Source organism: Otolemur garnettii, unplaced genomic scaffold (genome assembly GCF_000181295.1).
Source record: "Otolemur garnettii isolate 467f Iridium unplaced genomic scaffold, OtoGar3 scaffold00010, whole genome shotgun sequence".
Lineage (NCBI taxonomy): Eukaryota > Metazoa > Chordata > Mammalia > Primates > Galagidae > Otolemur > Otolemur garnettii.
The window spans coordinates 3,105,833-3,126,493 of record NW_003852405.1 but is presented as its reverse complement, the minus strand read 5'-3'; positions in this window follow the sequence as shown (position 1 = coordinate 3,126,493).

The following is a 20,661-nucleotide window of genomic DNA, read 5'->3' as shown; positions in this document are numbered from 1 at the left end:
AGTATCCAATGTACACACTCCTATTATGAAACTAATTTATACCTTTTATATGAAAGCTATAACCTAATAACAGCCTAAGAATACGGGAAGGGGGGAGGGAGAGGGGAGGAGGTGTGGGTGGAGGGAGGGGGATTGGAGGGATCATTCCTGAGGTTTATCTTACAACGGTATAAGTAAATCTTTCTAAGAGTAAAATGTGAACGTTTTAAAATAATAACTAAGAAAATGACATGAAGGCTGTTAACCAGTTTGATGGAAGTGTTTTGGATTGTGTGTGAAAACCCCACACTGTACCCCAGAAGTGCATTAATGTACATAGTTACCATTCAATAAAAAAAAAGAGAGAGAAGTGCATTAATGTACATAGCTACCATTCAATAAATTAAAAAAAAAAAAAAAGAGAAAGTAAAGATTTCTAAACAGTGGAAGAGGAAAAATATAATCCAATGGGAAAACCGATAAACGTAATTAAATTCTCATCTCATATCAGACATAAGAATTTATTCAGATAGATTTAAAAAATGACTTAAATATAAAAATATGACTACAAGAAAATATAGAGAAATATTTTAAATTGTGAGATGGGGAAGGGCTCTTTTGACAACAAAATGTAAAACCCAAAAGTCATGAATAAAAAGATTTCACTATGTAACTTTAGAACTTTATACAGCAAAAGACACGATAAGTAAAGTCAAAAGACAAAATATAGACTGGAAATAAAGATTTGCAACATGTTTAAAAGGCAAAGAATTAATATCCAGAATATATAGGATCTTCTATAAATTAATAAAAAAGATTTAAGTAGAAAAATGTACACCATATATAAGCAGGAAATTTATAGATAAATAATGATGGTCAATAACATTTGTAAAAGATCATTCTTACTAACAAGGTAACATTACAGTTGAATCTGACATTTTTTGCCCTTCTTATTGGCAAATAGTTTTAACAATTGATAATATTCTGGAGAAATCAGTGCTCTTACACTATTGATAGGAAGAAACATTGATAATCTTTTTGAAGAGCAACTTGATTTTTCCTTTTAAAACATTTGTATTTTGCCCAGATGAATTGACCCATACTCCCACAACTCCCCCCCAAAATAGACATTTGAAAATCTTTTTTACAACATTATTTGTAATTACAAAGTTGAAAGCCAACCTAATGTTCATCAGTACAGAAATGGTTAAATACACTTTAGTACACCTAAACCGTGGAACACCAGGCAGAATTATGTCTTCTAATGCAGAAAGAGGCCCAAGAAATATTACTTAATTCAGAAAGAAAGCCATAGAACAATATGTAACATAATCCCATTTTGATCAAATTATATGTATAGAAAATCATTGGAGAAGTATGGGCCAAAATATTGACAATGATTACCTGGAGTTTGATTGGGTGGAATTTACTTTGACATTATATTTTGTTGATGTTTGAATATTGCCTAACTATGTATTTGTGATCAGAGGAAGAAAAAACCAGCATGGCTTAGGAAGCTCTTCATGATCTAGAAACTCTCTACCTTTCCAATCATCTTCCTTCTCCCTGTCTTCCATTTCTACCCACATGGAATTACATATGGTTTCATATAAATAACTTGTTCCTTGCATCTTTGCATTTATTGATACAGTAACTGCTGCCCCCCAAGACATAAAGCCTCAGACACAAAAACCCACCCAACTCTCATGTACCACTTCACACGCAGCTGAGCTGTCTCCATCTCCGAAAATCCTATCTGACTCCCTGACTCCCCCTGACTCCTTGTCTGTCTTAGGTACCCCTCAACAAAGCCAGCACAGCACATATGTTTTGTGTTATATTCAATATTATATTATAATCTCCCCAACTAGACTGGGAGCTCCTTGAGGGTAGAGATCATAGTTTATCTAATCCCCAGAACTTTACAGAGTGCTTGGGGTTCTTAGATTATAAACTCCATGGGGCAAAGGCCATGGTACCATTATTCGCTGCTGCCTCCCCAGTAGCTAACCTATTACCTGGTAAGCACCAGGCACATTGAGGAATGGGTAATGAATCGTGAAAGAATCAACTGCCCACCTGGTTGTGCCTTTGTAGTCAACTCTTTGGTTGGCCTGAGTCAGTGCCTAACCCCCATTTTAGAACTTGAATTTCAGTTAGACCTGATTCAGCAGAAAAAAAGAAAAATAGATGCACAAATATGTTCACAGCAATATTTTAAATAAGAGGGAGGAAAAGTACAGGTAACCAAACAACTGAAATGTTAAGCTCTGGACATGGGTCTCAACTGGGAAGACATTAAGACATTTATAACCTTCCTTGGAGCTGTGGGGATTGCAGATATAATTGGTTGAGATGACGTCAGACTGGAGTAGGACTGATTCCTAATCCGGAAAGACTGACGACCTTATCAGAGGATAAGAGAGACACACAGGAAGGATGCCACCTGGTGCCACTGCCAGAAGCTAGCAAGGGGCACGGAAGCATTCCCCTGCAGGGATACTTCAGAGGCCATGACCCTGACAATACCTTGATTTCAGACTGATAGTTGTCAGAACTAGAACAATAAATTTCTATTGTTTTCATGTCACAGTTTCTATCACTTTGCTACAGCACCCCTATAAAACTAACAGAGTTCCTATCTTCAGAAACCCATGGTCAAAGAACAGACAAACGGATATAGAGTAATAAGACAAAAAATAAAATTATATATAAGATCCAAGGGTAGCACAGAGTAGTGGCTAACTCTCCTGGGGGTAAGGGGGAAAATTTGGATAAGACTTCACATAATACAGTGACCTTGATTTTGAGCATGGACGATGGCTACGTCAAGACCACTGAATGCAGTGGGGCTGGGAAATAAGAGGATATTCTTCCAGGCACAGGGACCAGCCTCTGCAAAGCCTGGAAGGCTCAAAAAGGCATTGTGGCCCAAGGAACTGCAAACAATTCACTTCTACTGTAGTGCAAGTACAAGTAAAATGGGGTGAGAAAATGTTGACACTCCCCCCACCCCCAAGAAAAGCAAAAGGCAAGGACCAGATCCTGCAGCACCTTGTCTGTTGCACCAAGGAAACTAGAATGCATCGATTCCATGATGTGGGGAGCACTGCGGTTTCGAGGAGAGAAGCATGGTCAGATCAGAAAGGTCACGATATGAGCAGAGTGAAGGAGGGGTGAATCATCAGGGCTGCAGGGTGTGGGGTCTAAAGCCTGTGAGAAAGATAAATTGGCGGGCTGACTCTGTTTTCCTTCTATCCTCCGTGACTCTTCCTCCCCCCACCTCCAGTCCATACATCAGATTTTATGTGAAGAGGAGATTAGTCATTTTTCTCTGTGGCTCCAGCTTATAATTAACACTAATTAGTGTAAGTGTGAGTGAAGAAACAAAAACAAAAATTCCACTCATTATCAACAGCTTTACAATTATTGCAGCATTTTCCTTAGAACACTTCAGTGAGGAAGGAAGAAATTTTCCATGACAAAATGTTTGGAAACTTCTGGGTTAAAGAAAATAGAAAAATCTGCCCCCTCCCAGTTTTTGCAGAGCTCTTATTATGCTCATTTGTATGATAGCTCTCCAGGAGGGAGCAATTTTATAAAATATTTCTGTAATGTTTTTGACCTTTCTCCGCAAACTATCTCTTCCGACATTGGAGCACACTTTCAAAGATGTGGAGCTGAGTTGGAATTTTCTAACTTTAGAATTACACTTTGAACTCTAAGAATTAAAAGGTAGTGACCCGCCCCCCCCCCACACCCCACACCTTTGCCAGAATGTTTAGTGAGAGATCAGTCCTCCTATGGATGATATAAAAAGATACTTCCTTATTAAGTGGGATACTTGGTTAAACTACTTCTGAGGTCACGTTCAACTCCACCTGCCATCACTCTGTGGCTATCGATGATTTCCTTATGCCTGAAGCCTTATTTGTTGCATCTTCAATATTTTATTTTATTATTGATTATTTTTAAGGGGAGGAAATTTCTCCCGTGCATTAAATGATAAACATAACTGGGCAATGAGGAGTGGGTTTCTTTTTCCCCTCAACCTACATAAGGTCATTCACTCCCAGAATCAGAGCTGTCTCCATCTACAAACCCACTTCTTACCCCATAGGGAGCTGTGAACTCCAACACCACACCCAATTAAGTGGCTTCTTTCAGTCACAAACCTATGGGACTCATAGTAACTTATGCTGCTCCTGATTTTTTCCAGAAATGAGAATCAAATACTTTGTTCTATGTCAAAAAAAGAGAAAGAAAAGGAAAAAAAATCTATATCTATATCTATCTATCTATCTATCTATATATATAAACATTTTCAGATTATTTGACAGTTTACAAAGAATTTTGGGGGTGGAGAACAAAGTCTCGTGGCATCATAGTTCACAGCAACCTCAAACTCTTGAGCGCAAGTGATCCTCTTGCCTGAGTTTTTCATTTTTAGTAGACAGGGTCCCACTCTTGGTTCAGACTGGTCTCAAATTCCTGACCTTAAGCAATTTGCCTGCCTCAGCCTTCCAGAGTCCTAGGATTATAAGTGTGAGCCACTGTGCCCAGCTTACAAAGAAATTTTTTTATCAATTTCTAATTTATTTTTCAAAGAAATCTTATACAGTAGGATTCATCTTATTTTATAGATGGAGAGTTAAGTGGCTTGCCCCAAATCCTACAAATAAGTGACAGAGTTGTAATTTGGACTGAGATCTTTTGACTCCAAGTCCAGTGCTCCTTCTACTCTAATATCTCATAAGACCCCTTTTTATCAGGTAGAAGTTCACTGTATACAATAGGACAGACTCTAGCGAGTTTAAACCCAAAGACATCTGTTTCATATTAGGATATCTTATGAAATCCTAAATCTGAAAAGGCTGAAGACCTGAGCCTTGAGGAATAACTTTCACCCCAGAAACATGCTACGCCTTCAATGAGAGGGAACCACCAAAGGAGGAAGAACACAGATGCTCTATCACATCCCTGTCGGCAAACAAATGCTTCCTGTGTCTGAGTGACTCAAGTGCATCTGATTGGCAAAACTTACATTACAACCAGAACCTTAGCCCTAAGGGAGTCTCAGAACAGGGTTTTTTAGCTTTCCAGCCTTTGCTATACAGGAAGGCATACTAAAAGGACATTAGATTGGATGTGGAGAAGGCCGAATGAATCTGGCACACCACATATAGATACTAGGCTAGACAAATCACATATTTTGGAAAAAAATACAAAATAGAAAGAGCCAAGTGTGGTTCAATGACAAGTTGTAACTTCAGAAAGCTCCTGGTGATCCACTGGCCCTACGAGTTATTAATACCCAGTCACACCTAGCTTGAGTCTGAATAAGGGCGAGACATAAAGCATACATCCTTCCTCTCCCACCTCCTGGTGCTGTGACAGACATTAGTAATCAATCATATCACTTCTGTACTAAACCTAGACTCAATTTTAGATTCCTTTCAGGACAATGCATCAGGAAGCTAGTAACATTCATCAGAATTAATGGGCAAGTTGAAAATCACTTAGAGTCTTTATAACATTTATTTTGAAAACATAAGAATCTGCTGGTCTAGTCCACTAATGTCACAAAATGATATAAAAAGCGCTCCAAAATTTAGCGATTTAATGCAACTCTCACTTACTATTGTTAATGAACCTGCAAGGTGGCTGGTCTATACTGGGCATGGAGGGGAGCTCTGCTCCCCTTTCTGTCATGCTCCCCAGACCAGCAGGCTAGTCCAGGCATGCTCCTCTCATGGTGTTGGCAGAGGGAGGCCAACCAGGGGGCCTGCAGAAATGCACAAGGCCTCTTGTGGCTGAAGAAGGAGTAATTGGCACGTTATCACTTCTGCACACATGCAAGAACAAATCACAAAGTTGAGTTTGGAGCATAAGCCAGAGCATAAGTAAATACATTTAAGCCACAATAAGGCCACAGCAAGGGGGCAGAAGCAGGGAGCATCTAGGAACTCATTCCCATAATGCAATCTACCACAGGGCCCTCATCAAGGAGCATTGTCAGCTTTCAATAAAATCTATGATTTTTATTGCCAACAACCTTGAAAAACTCCACCCTACTTTATAAGACATTTGTCCATGTCAATTAAGAATGTAAATTCGGGCTGGGTGTAGTGGTAGCTCACACCTATAATCCCAGCACTTTGGGAGGCCAAGCTGGAAGGATTACTTAAGCCTGAGAGTTCAAAATCAGCCTCAGCAACATAGCAAGATGCTATCTCTACACCAAATAGAAAAAATTAGCTGGGTCTGATGGCATGTGCCTGTAGTACCAGCTATTTGGGAAGCTGAGGCAGGGAGATCTCTTAAACCTAGGAGTTTGAGGTGACAGGGAGATATGATGACAGCATTGCACTCCAGCCCAGGAGAGAGAGTAAGACTGTGTGTCAGAAAAAAAGAATGTAAATCCATACCCACATGGGATTGCACAATTGAACTTAGAAGCATTGGAGCTGCTTTAATTTTTGGACACCTGCCTTCTCTCTCTCCATCTTCTTTTATCTCCACCATCAGTTTATACTCTGTTCTCAGACCCCCTTTCCCTCTTTCACAAAAACTTACTTGTTATGTAAAGCAACTTTTTTTTTTTAAGAGACAGAGGCTCACTTTGTTGCCCTTGGTAGAATGCTATGCCATCACAACTCACAGCAACCTCCAGCTCTTCGGCTCAGGCGATCCTCCTGCCTTAGCCTCCTCAGTAGCTGGGACCACAGGTTCCCACCACAATTCCCAGCTATTTTTTGTTGCACTTTGGCTGGGGCTGGGTTAAAACCCACCACCCTCAGTATATGGGGCCCGCACCCTACCCACTTAGCCACAAGCGCCGCCTGTAGAGCAACTTATTGATACTTCTCTAAATTCACTCCTGGCTCGTCCCGAACCTCCTTTAAGAAAGATTTGTCTACAACCAAATGCCAATCAAGATGTTATTTAAAAGGATCCTTCTCTCTTAGAAGAATTCTGCCAACAACTTTCTCTAGTATTTTAGCCCAACAACTTTCTCTCCTTCTCTTCCTCCCCCACATGATCTTTAGTGATAATAGATGTAGACATGAAAAAAGAGAGACAAAAGATGCTTTATTGGAAGTACAGAGACTAAATTGTGTTGAAAGGAATCAGGAACATCCAGGTGCTATAGTCCAGTGGTTAGCATGCTGGTCCTGCGCACCAGAGGCAGTGGGTTCAAACCTTACCTAAGTGAGAAGAAGAGAGAAAGGAATCAGGAACATCAAGTGTTCTGAAATTTAACTTTCTATTTTTAAAAAAAAAATTTTAATTGACACAAAATTTGTATATATTTATGGTATACAATGAAATTTCAAGAAATTTTGCTTTCTTCATAGAAAAATTATTCAAAGGCATTTGTACAATTGGTGGATCCAGAAAATATATTCCTAATTTTCTTCTGACTAGTGACAAAAGAGTGGTCATGAATGCAATATACGGCATCAGATTACATGATTGCTGTTCATGTTATAAAGATTACAGTTAAAATAGAATATATTTAGAATACATGGCTGAAATATTCTTTGTTAGCAACTTTTTTAATCATAGCATCAACAGACCACAAATTTAAAGCCCCATACATACTCCAGTATGTATTATTACCATTAACTTATATTTGTTTTTTAAGACTATCAGAATCACATACGGTATTTAAACATGTTAACCTCCCTCATAAATAACACTGGCTAGTAGAAGCAAATTGGAGCCTTTGGAGGAAAGTGACAGTCACTTTGTACCTCTGATGTCCTGGTAAGTGCCTTGCACGAGCAAGCAGAGCTGCTTTAATACACACAGTCCTTATCTCAGCCACTTTAGAGTGACCACCGTTCTTGCTCTAGTGTTCTACGTGTGGGCTTAGCCTTCCCAGGGTACCACTTTCACAACCAGAGGATTTCACGCCCACCTCAATGCTTCTAGGTCAATTGTGTGCTTCCATGGGGATTAAAATCCATTCAACAGACCAGAGAAGAGACGGTTACGGAGGAATTCAAAGTGGGCATGGCTGTCCATCTTGAAGAACAAGAACAGCTAATATTCTATTTTCATTTACCCTCTGGGCTCTGCTACAATGTCACACCAGCCTACATTAAGTTCCAAATCATCAGTAAAAGTCTACAATATACTTCATAGAAATCAGAAAAAGAAAACATTCCCATCATGGTGGCCATGAGTGGAGAGAAAGGAATATCCACGAAAGGCAAAGCAGAGAGGACAAAGAAGGTCGAAATAGAAAATGTGAGCAAGGGATGACTGGGAGAAGTGTGGACAGGGCTGCCAGAGAAAATGAATGACTCACAGTTAAATTGTAATTACAAATAAAATTGTTTTATAAAGGGAGAAGTATATCCCGGATATTGCCTGGAACATATTTATGCTAAAAAAAAAAATGTGTGTTTATTATTTGCTAAATCTAGCAACCCTAAATGCAAGCATCTTCTACACAAGAAGCCTCAGCTCCATTACAAAGAGTATTTGTATTTTTAACTGGAGATAGTTTCCAACTAGTTTTTTTTTGCAGTTTTTGGCCGAGGCTGGGTTTGAACCTACCACCTCCAGTATATGGGGCCGGTGCCCTACTCCTTTGAGCCACAGGCACTGCCCCTCAAACTAGTTTTATTTATTTATTTATTTTTATTTTTTTTATTTTTTTGAGGCAGAGTCTCACTTTGTTGCCCTCGGTAGAGTGCTGTGGTATCACATCTCACAGCAACCTCAAACTCCTGAGCTCAAGTGATCCCCTTGCCTCAGCCTCCCTGGTAGCTGAGACTACAGGTGGCTGGCCATAACACCCAGCTATTTTTAGAGACTGGGTCTCACTCTTGCTCAAGTTGGTCTGAAACTTCTGAGCTCAAGTGATCCACCTACCTGAGCCTCTCAGAGTGCTAGGATTATAGGCCTGAGCGACCATGCCCAGCCATAAACTAGTTTTATTTAAATTCATTAAATATACCTTCCTACCTCCCTAGATACAGAAGAACCTGGGAATTTCCAGACAACTGATAAATAGGTAAATGTATCTAATTACCTTGTCACTAGCTAATAGCCACCATAACCCAGCCATCCACAACTAAGCACACTTGCCATTGCCATGTCTTTTTGGTACGGTCATGACACTTTAAAATGAGGACTACGGTCCCAGTGAGTTTTGTTTCCTGTGCTATAGATAGAATAAAAAAGAAAAGACCAGACTGCAGTCTTCCTTTTCACATTATGGACAGATTAGAAGCCCTGAACACCCCTTTCAACTGAATCGACTAAAATCCAGGATAAAATGTATTTAAAATAATTTTTGTAATATATCACTGAGCTAGTACAAAAGAATCTGTAGTGTCCAAAATAAAAGGAGGGCAGGAACCCTTAGTGGAAGTACCAAACCCTGCAGCGAGGGTTGTGCTGAACCCTCAAGACCTGGAAACAGGGGGATTGGAGGGATCACTTCTGAGGTTTATCTTACAAGGGTACAAGTGAATCTTTCTAAGAGTAGAATGTGAATGTTTTAAAATAATATCTAAGAAAATGACATGAAGGCTATGTTAACCAGTTTGATGGAATTGTTTCAGATTGTGTGTGAAAACCCCACACTGTACCCCAGAAATGCATTAATGTACATAGTTACCATTCAATAAAAAAAAGACCTGGAAACACACTTAGTAAAATTCCACACCCAGGCAGGAAAGGTACATCCCAGGTACTACTCAAGGCAGGGACTCAAATAGGAGACCCTTTCATAAAGCAGAAATTGCAAAGGTCTGCACTGTAAAATTAAAAGTAATGAAAAATAAACACCTCCATATGGCAAGAGACAATCTGCTTCCTCCTTTGTGCTAGGTGGAAGGGAAAAACGGTATTTTTCTGGAGATTTCATAGCCCATAGAGGGCTTTCATGTGGTTCTTAGTTTAAATTCACAGTAATTCTGTGGCCCAAAAATTCAAGCAGAAAATGCTAAGTAGCCCCAGGGGACTTTCCGAAAGAGAATGATGACAGGGGTTTTTTTGCTGGGGGGGGCACCCGTGGATCCTTGAACCCAGGAACTTGAGGCTACAGTAACCTGTGATTCTACCTGGAAATGGACACTCTCTTCCAACCTGGGCAACAAGGTAAAACCCAGTCTCTTTAAAAAAAAAAAAAAAAAGGTTACAAAAATGAAGAAGTATAATGATGGAAACAGCAGCCTGAAGTCATTGAAGCTTCCCCAAACTCATCCTGAAAGCCAAACATAGCAACATAAAAATGCTGGTGAATACTCAGCACCAAAAGAAGAATCCACCCAAGCTCAGACCCAGGAGCCACACCTGAGAACTATTGGTGAGACGTAGAATCCTCACAGGCTTCAGTCATGGTATACAAGCTACACGTGCAATGAGAGGAGGTCTCAGCCTTTCAGATCTCAGAAATAGGCAATAATTTCCTGTCAGGGCAAACCCCCCCCCCACCTCCCTAAGTCACTGACACGGGAACCTGTGAAACAAGGTGGTTAGGTGTCAGCTTCCCATATCACAGCGCAAGGCAGGCACATGGCCAGCGCAGCCATCGCTTTCCTTATTGCTGGGATCATGGACGTGACAAGCAGTGGCAATGAGCAGAGCCTCTGCTGACCTACACTGAACTTGTAGTGTAGTAAGCCGTAGAGATTTGAAGTTGTTTGGTTCTGTAGCACAACCTTGGCTTACCTTTGCAGGCACAAAAAAGTGCCACCAGAAGCGGAATTCTGATATGTGACCGTTGCCTCAGTCATAGATCAGAAGCAAAGGATCTGTGATTAGAGGTTACAGTGGTGACCCGTTTTATACAGTGGGGGTGGTGATGGTAAAACTGTCATTATAGTAACCTGGAAGGCAGATCATACATCTAGGAAATTTATTTCTAGTAGAAAAGTTCCAGAAAACAAAATGTTTGTTATATGTATTGGGTACATGAGTCATTACAAAAGTTTTGAGATACACAAAAATCAAGAAATGTAAAACCCTTGTAGACGAAACAAACAAAGCCCTCCAGCAACCCGCATCTGCCCAGCAAGTTGAAACCTGCAGGAGAGAACGGAAAATAGGTTTTTCACTGTGTTTCTTGGACGTGAAATAACAGACATTAACACTGTCTGTCTCAAAATTCTCACAGGTACCTACATACGATCGGCCGCATTCAACAAGGGGCCCCAGAGACAATTTGAGTTCAGAGAAGATTTGACTGACTTGCAGAAAGCAGGGAAAGAGAAGTCCCCAGTTCAGGGACTTAGACATCGCAGAAGGCAACTGTTTCCCAACTCCACACAGTAAAAGACGACATTGAGAAAGTTTTGGCACAGGAGAAGCCAGTTTGGAGGCAAAAATTATGGACATCTGAATTCAGAGAGCAACAGAGGGCATAGAGATTAGAGGTTAAATTAGCAGCAATGTGGTAACCAATAAATCTTTTCACTGGAAAAAATGACTCAGGGAAAAGATAATGTGTCTGGAATTTGGAGCTATTGTTTAAAACACAAATTTTACTCACACATACACTTTTTTTTTCTCATGTTTGCAAAGGGGAGGGATAAATCTTTTTAAAAGTATTTATTTATTTTTTTTAAGTATTTATTGAACAGAAGAAGAAGGGGGAAAGTGTCAGAAGCAGAGAAAAGTATTCTTTAAAGTAACGTTAGAATAATGGTATTTTGACTGCAATTATTTACGGAATACATACTAAAGACAAATAGGGATACTAAGAAATATTAAACCTCATTCAGTAGTCTTGTTAGTATAATTTTTACCATTATTATTAAACTAATTTATACATTCTGTAGAATAAAGCAAATAAGGACTCACATTAATATTGCTAGGAACCAAAATTTTCACTGTAAGATTTAAAAATTACAATTTAGAACGTCAAAGAAATGAACTCCTTGGTTGTTAAGTGGGAGTTGAAACTATCAGTCTGAATTTTTGTTATGTTTTCAAAAACACATTTTTCTTAGTTGTATCTCTAAAATTATCTGAGGGCAATGATATTTTTATAACAATAAGCATTATTTGCACCCTGATTATGGCCTGCAAATACTATTTCTCATCAAAGGAAATTGGGCTCCTAGACCAATTTTGTCAAGAGTTTTTCCCACACTTTCCTCTAGAATTTTTATCATTTGGTATCTTAAATTTAAATCTTGTATCCAGTGAGAGTCAATTGACAGAAAATTCTCTGAAGAAGACAGACAAATCTCTGAAGAAGACAGACAAATGACCAACAAATATATGAAAAAAAATGCTCTTTATCCCTATCATCAGAGAAATGCAAGTTAAAACTACCCTGAGATATCACCTAACCCCAGTGAGAATAGCCCACATTACAAAGTCCCCAAAACTCTGGATGATGTGGGTGTGGAGAGAAAGGAACACTTTTGCACTATAGGTAGGACTCCAAACTAATCCAACCTTTTTTGAAAGAAGTATGGAAAATCCTCAAAGACCTAAAAGTAAACCTTCCATTTGATCCCACAATCCCATTACTAGGTATCTACCCAGAAGAAAAAAAATACCGTTTTACCATAAGGACATTTGCACTAGAATGTTTATTGTAGCTCAATTCATAATCGCCAAAAGGGAGAAACAACCCACATGCCCACCAACACGTGAATGGATTAATAAACTGTGTTATATGTATACCATGGAATACTATTCAGCCATAAAAAGATGGAGACTTTATATCTTTTGTGTTTACCTAGATGGAATTGAAGCACATTCTTCTTAGTAAACTATCACAAGAATGGAAAAGCAAGTATTCAATGTACTTAATACTAATATGAAACTAATAGATAAATAACTGCACACTCACATGAGATTGTGTAAGATTAGAATTATTATACCAAATAAGAGAGAAACACAATCAAATGCAAATGGAGGGGAGGAAGAGGGCGGTGAGGGGAAAAGGGAAGAATGACAGTGATTGCTAAGCTCCCATCTAAGGTGCACAATGGAAGAGTATACAGCACAGCCCAGGGGTGAAGGGCTCAACTACATTAAACTTGACCTAATCACTGCAACCTAAACAATATAGTCTAATCATTTGTATTCTCATATTAATCTGAAATTTAAAAAAGAGGGAAATCAGGCTCCTTGGATATACAGCTGATTTGGGGCCTGAGATAGGAAATATAAAGATACTGAGAGGATTTATGAACAATTTTTGGTAAATTTGAATGTTACTTAAAACATTTCAATCCCTGGGGAAGAGTTCACTAACAGTAACTAAAGAAGTAGAAAACCTGAACATTTCTAAAACCATTAAATAAATTTAACCAAGATTTAAAAACCTTCCCACAAAGTAAGCTAAACCCAGAGAGCTTTATAAGCAAATTCTAGCAAATGTTTGAGTAAAAAATAATTCTAAGAAAAAAATAATAATAATTCTTATCTTACATAAACTCTTCCAGGGAGAATAAAAAGAAGAAACATTTTCCAGCTCAAGTTATCAGGCTACCATTATAATTCCATACCCAAACCAGATGAAGATAACCCAAGAAAGGGAATTTTTCACCTAAGTTGGGCACTACTCAGGAACACAAATGTAAATATCCTTAAAAATAATTAGTACCCTAAGTCTCAAAACATACAAATGATAATGCAACATGATCAAGTTGGTTTTTTGTTTGTTTGTTTGTTTGTTTTGAGTAGAGCTTCAAGCTGTAAACCTCTGGGTGGAGTGCTGTGGCATCACAGTTCACAGCAACCTCCAACTCCTGGGCTCAAGCGAGTCTCCTGCCTCCACCTCCCAAGTAGCTGGGACTACAGGTGCCTGCCACAACACCCAGCTATTTTTTGGTTGCAGCCATCATTGTTGTTTGGCGGGCCCCGGCTGGATTCGAATCCGCCACCTTAGGTGTATGTGGCTGGCACCTTAGCCACTTGAGCCACAGGCACTGAGCCTGATCAAGTTGGTTTTAATTTAAAATTAAGCATCAATTAACCTACATGATTTTTTCATTAGATACAAAAAAGCATTTAATAAAATGCATAATCATTCATAATTTCAAAAAAAACTTTGCAGATTAGAAATAGAAATTCTCCCATTTAGTAAAGGGCATCTGAAAAACATCCAATAGCAAACTTCAGACTTAAAAGGAATGCTTTCAACATCTCACCGTCACGTACCATTGGCCATCAAACATGGATGTCCACTTACCACTACTTTTTACTTAACATTGTACTAGGGATCTTAGCCTGTACAATAAGACAAGAAAAAATATTCAAGTAATAAATAAAATCAGAATTTGAAGGAGTATTTGCAAATTATACTACTGCCTACATATAAATCCAAAAACAGCTGCAAAAAATTAGGGTTAATATTAAAGTTTAGTAGTCACTATCTACAAAGTCCGTATGAAATATCAATTGTATTGCTCTGTGCTCTCAACACAGTCAGAAATCATAATTTTAAAAAAGATACATCTAAGATACTTTTTAAAAATATATGCATTTAGCTAGGGGAATAAAACTAACAAAAGCTGTAAAAACTTTTACATAAAGAAAGTTTTATTGTAAGACTTTGTGACAGACCCAAACCAATAGAGAGATATGCCATATTCTTGAAAAATTTAGTATTACAATGAAGTTAATAAATCGATCTTTAGATTCACTAACATACTTTCAGATTTCCAAAATACCATGCATAGAAACATACAAAAGGAAAACAACCACAAAGAATAGTTTACACAAATTTAGGGTGGGAACCTTTGGGTGGGGACTGGGCAGTGAATTAAATTGTGAGGGGGAATCGCAGGAGGCTTCTAAGGTTTAGTGATGTTCTCTTTCTTCAGATAGGCCGCACAGGGTTTTGTTTCATGATTTTTCACTATACTGTTCACTTGAGTTTTATACACATTTAACTGTACATTTTCAGAGATTAAAAAAATAAACATTAATTATTTATCCAAACTGTCCACTTGCCGGTGGACAATGGACAGTTTGGACAAATTATTGATGTATTTTTCCTGATAATATCATGCCATTAGACTTGTAAGCACTGGGGGGATAGACATTAGATCTTGTTTTTCATCCCATTTTCTATCATTTAGTGGAGTATCTGGACTGGAAAATTAGCTCCATAAATATTTTCTAATGACTGAATAAGCAAAGCCTCATTAATTCTCTGTAATGGCGTGCATCCAAGCCAAACCCAATTATTCTCATCCTCACAACCGTTTTTTCATGCGCATGTATCTCTAAGCCCTGCTGGTGTTCCTATTATTTCCTGCCCACTGTCTCCTGGATTTCCTTTCTACTGAAATGTTTGACTCACTTCCTCATGTATGTTTAATGAAGTTGTCAGCAAAACCCTCTAGCATAAGTCAGCCTGGGTTGTGCTTCACATAAGGTCTTATTAGCATGCCTAATTCTATTTCCAGAAAACATGGTTAGTTAAACCACCACACCTATTTGCATTTTTAAAAGAACCTCACAGTACCATTCATACCGTCCCAGGGGCCTGTGCTTTGGGGATGAAGTGTCTTCTGGTGATCTTGCTCAGCACCACTGAGCAACTTGAGGATTTCCACACTGTTCTGGGAGGATGAGGCAAGGTTGACACACAGCCCGGCTGGGCCACTCACAGGCAGCCCCAGAGACTACCTGACTGCATCAGAGGCTTCTCCAGCAACTCCTCCCCACACTTCCCTCCAGGGTCCAGTTCTACCTAAGTCAGTTTCTGCAATAGGCCCAAACTCCCCAGGGAAGACATGCAAATTAAACTCCAAGCGTGATTCTGGGTTAATTAGATATACTAATGTAAAAAATTCCACGTAGGAAAATAAACTTAATAGAATTCTAGTTCTTGGGTCTTAAATGCTTCCCAAGGCAGTTTACGACAGAATCATAAAATTGAGACAACTTCCTGATTCAAAAAGCATGTCTTTCTCTAAATGGCACCAACAGTTGATGGCCTTGGTGACAAGAAAGCCAGACGAAACCATTTTGCCTGGCAATCAGGCTGCCTTCTGGACTCTGCCTTTGGACTCTGAAGATGTGTGACTAAAGCACATCAGTCAACATCTAGGCCTCACTTTTCTCATCTGTAAAATAGGGATCCACTGGCCTTCTTTCTAAAGTTTTTGAGAGTTAATTATATGACCAGAATATATCTCCCCAAAATATGCCACTTTAGCATAAGGGTTATTTTGAGCTGAAGGCAATTGAGAAGAAGCAAGTACAAGAAAAGCTTTCTGCCTTCCTCCTACTTGCTTAAAAGCAGGATGTAAATTTACAAGGGTGTTCCTCCTCCCTTCTGTACCAGGAAGGACAAAAGTTAATCACCAGAGACAAATTTAAACACTTACCAGCCTGAAATGGCACCAGAGGAATCTATTTAATAAACTTTACTAAGTAGGCTTCATCTACCACTAGCTTACTATATACTAGGTATTTGCCATCCCACAATTTGCTTCCCACAATTGTTTCCCACAAATTGCATCCCACAATTTCCTTCTTCTAGAGACTCAAGGTCCTTTTCCTTTGTCTATCCCTTCTCCAAAAATATACTGTTCCTTTGCTAAGATGCTATATAAACTCAGGTTCTAAACAAAACCTTTGAGTTGCTCATCTTGGAGTACTCCCACATGTTACATGGTATCCATGTTAATAAACTTATGTTTGTTCTCTTTGTAATCTGGCTTTGTTACATGACCATGTAACAAAGAACTTAGAAATGTAGAGGGAAAATTATTTTTCCTCCCCTACAGTTCACACAGGTAGGTACCCAATCTAGGTGCCTTCTCTAAATTCCATGGAATAGTGATAATGCTCACCTCCCAAGATCATGGTCAGATATCTCATGGAAACTGGCCAGTTCAGTGCTCAGTAAATAGTAGTCATTATTATTACTCCCTCAGTTCTGCAACTCAAATTCCTACTATTTCAATGCTAATTATCTTCTCTAGGATTTGGAAAGAGATTAATTTTCAAAACCTACAATTTATACTAAGAAAGAAATTGTTAACAGATTTAACCCTAAGAGTAGATGGTAACCATGACAAATCTCTAATTAGTGGGGATATTGGAAAGATAGTTTTGAATAAGGGGATCTCCCTGGCTATTTGGCCCCTCTCTCCATACCCACATTTTTTAAAGCAGTTCATTAACTGCTCCTGATTTCTGAGGTGAGCCCAACATCCAATCTGAACTTTCAGAGACCAAAAAGATGATCTCTATTCATATTCTTAAAAGAGTAAAAAATTGTGACATTATTAAACATTATTTCCTAGATGCAATTCCCTCTTAGAATTTCTTTTCTTTTCTTTCTTTTTTTTTTTTTATGGCAGTTATTCATTCTTCTCTTAATTTGGCAATTTAACATCTCTAATTAAAGATACTTCCATAACCCAGAATCACTGTGAGTTTAATTTACATATCTACCCTGGGGGCATAGAAAAATATTGCGATGACTCATTTTGCCTGGATACCCCTGTGCCTTTTGAGACATGGAATGTAGGAGAAAGGTTTGAGGCTATTTAAGTGCAGGCTGATCTGACTGAGTAGCAATGGTGATTCTAAAAGCACTTTTCCTTCATAGCAAAATTCCTTGACATGTGTTATAAATTAATTGGAAAATTATCACTTACCAACTTCCTACCATCTCTCTCTCTCTCTCTCTCTCACACACACACACACACACACACACACACTCTGAATTATTACCTCCATGATACTGGATTTGGTCATCACAACATACCTAGTAGCATCATACCATCTACCTGGTGTGCACGTAATATTTGTTGGCCAGGTGTGGTGGCTCACGCCTGTAATCCTTGCACTCTGGGAGGCTGAAGGGTAGATTCAATCTGGGTGGATTGCTTGAGCTCAAGAGTTTAAGACCAGCCTGAGCAAGAGTGAGACCCTGTCTGTACTAAAACGAGAACCTGTGGTAAGAGGATCACGTGAGCCCAAGAGTTTGAGATTGCTGTGAGCACTCTACTAAGGGCAAAAAAGACTCTGTCTCAAAAATAAATAAATATTTGTTGAATAAATGAGCAAATTTAAAGTTTCCTATAGAAATAGATTCTTTACACCCCTCTTTGCTTGGCAATAAATCCCATTGTTGGTTTGGAATTTTAGAGGCCAATAGTTCAGAACACTGAGGGCTAATCAGACTTCTTTATTACTGATATAACTGAATTGAAGAATGTGGCATTGTTGTGGCCTCACATTTACCAGTGGGAAGACTTTAGCTCCTGTGACACTCAATGGACTTCCTAAGAGAAGACAGACTCAACAGCCCCCAACCCTCAACCTAGCTGCACAATCCAAGACCTCCCTGACTTGGTCAGGCCACATTGTATGGGGCAGAAATCAGATCAAAATAAGTCTTTCCTGTGGACAGGTGGTTCCAAAAGAGAGTAGGAAGAGGAGGGGGATGGCTGACCCACCCACGCTCACCTCTCCCCAAATCAATCAAATGAGTTGCCTCCTACCCCACCTGGGTAGGAATGAGCTGAGAAATGGACTAAGAACAAAGACAAGAGTATCACAGCAGATAAAGTCTTCCCCCTGGGAAATGCGAGGCCATAAAATGGAGGTGCACCATAATAAAAGCTACCAATATGTCTTTTCAGAAACTGTATGATGTCCCTCAGATGTGGCCAAACTCTGCTTTTAGCTAATGGATAAAGACATCTACTTTTATACCAGAAAGGCCAAGGCTTGATCAGATCAGCAGTCATCATCAAAGGCCTGGGGACCTCAAACTGAAGTCATGATGCTCAATCTTTGTAGGTCAGCTCTACTCACTGTGACCCAGAAGCAAGAGAGGGCCCATCAGATCTGGTCTCGCTGCCCCACAGAGGGACAGGGAGGCTGAGGTTTTCATGTGGTGAATGAGGCCTGATGGCCTCCATAGTGCCATCAAAAATAAAAAGGCAATATGCAAGCCTTTCTTGAACACAGCAGAGCACTTAACAGTTGCTACACCCGCCTTCCCAGCTTGAGAAGCGTCCTCAGATTCCCTGTGAACAGCAATGATGCCACTCACTGGAGCAGGTGAGAGACTAGGTACATCCTGAAGGTCAAATGGCACCTTAGGCTTGTTTGGAAATGGACACACAAAAGTTTGCCAAATATGGGGGAGCAGGGCCCCTTATCTTGAACTTCTAATTCCTTCCCTTCCATCTGATATCTTACCTCCCCACTCAAAGTTCCCAGTGCTCTTGTACCTCATCTTCTCTGGCTTCCCAGAAGCCACCCATACCTGCCTCCCTGGAATTGTCCCCTAAATCACCAAAATTAAGTCTCCATTTTCCCCAACATTACTTATATCTCTAAAACTCGATCTCCTTTAGGGATGCTAAAATAGATACTAGGAAGAAAACGTCTCATTGAATTAATTCATACAAAGTTTCCCTGTTTTTGTTCAAAATGCAACTTAGTAGGATTTCACTAGGGGACTAGTGGGGGCAGGAAAGCCTTTACCACAGCCCTGTGGTGCCCGGATAACTTCTCTGTAAATGAAAGGAACAGGTGCAGATTCCTGTATGCTCACCTTAGTCTCACCCCTTAACTCCCACTGCATTGCCCTAAACCAACCAGGACCACAGACCCCAAGCCTGGCATCCCTGTGGGTTCAAACTTGAGGGCAAACACACCTGGAAAACTGGAACATCTGGGCCTTGGTGGAGTCTAACTGACAACAAGGTCTCCCAAAAGCCACAGGGAGTCCTTGTTCCACTCATTTTATTCTCCCTCCTCCTCCTCCAGAGTGACCTAGCAACTGGACTTTCAGATGAGTCTACTCTGCTTCCTTCTGAAGTCAGGACGCACCCTTCTTCCTCTGTTCCCCTGAGGTTGAACCATAATCCTCAGGACACAATTGCCCAAGGGTCAAACACAAGCTGTGCTCAGGTACAACCTGAAAAAACTACACTCAGCCCCACCAAGGACCATAATCACCGAGGGTAAAGTGGCTGGCAGTGATTCCTAACAAGCATCCACAGTGTGGTGTAGCATAAAGAGTGTAAAATTTTAAATCCTGCAGAATCTGGGCTTGAATAGCTTCTCAGTAACTTGTTAGCTACCAGATCTTACATCAAGTACATAAATACCTAGAGCCTCTGTTTCCTCACACTTAAAATGGGGTAATACTGACCTCTCAGAACTTTAAGGATTAAAAATGAAAATACATAAAGTCATCTAGAACATAGCAGGAGTTCACGAAATCTTAATTCATTACAGTGCCGAATGTCTAGCTATCATGTCATAGGATCCTTTCAGCAGTGACATGAGATTAAGCAGAGGTCATTAGCCCATTCTTATAAATTTTTAAAAGTGACCTATAGTCCTGCCTCTGTATCTCGAACATCTAGCCCCATGCCATTCACTAGCAGACGCTCAGTAAGTGTCGTTAAATGAATAAATGAGTGCATGAACATGAAGACCCCTGTAGAAGAAGACCCCTTGTGGCCCTTCTCCTTGGAAATCAATTGCATCCTAGAACAACTGAGTTCTTCCCTCAGACCATGTGACAATCTTAAGTGCTAATCCCAGATAGATAAGTGAAAGATAAGTGAAGAGAAGTGAAATGATGGAAATCAAACTGGAAACATTAACAGAAACAAAGACGGATAGCTCATATTGTCAAAGAAAGATATGATGGAAAAGTCAGGAATATATATATAAAATATATAATATATTACATATTATATTAATGTA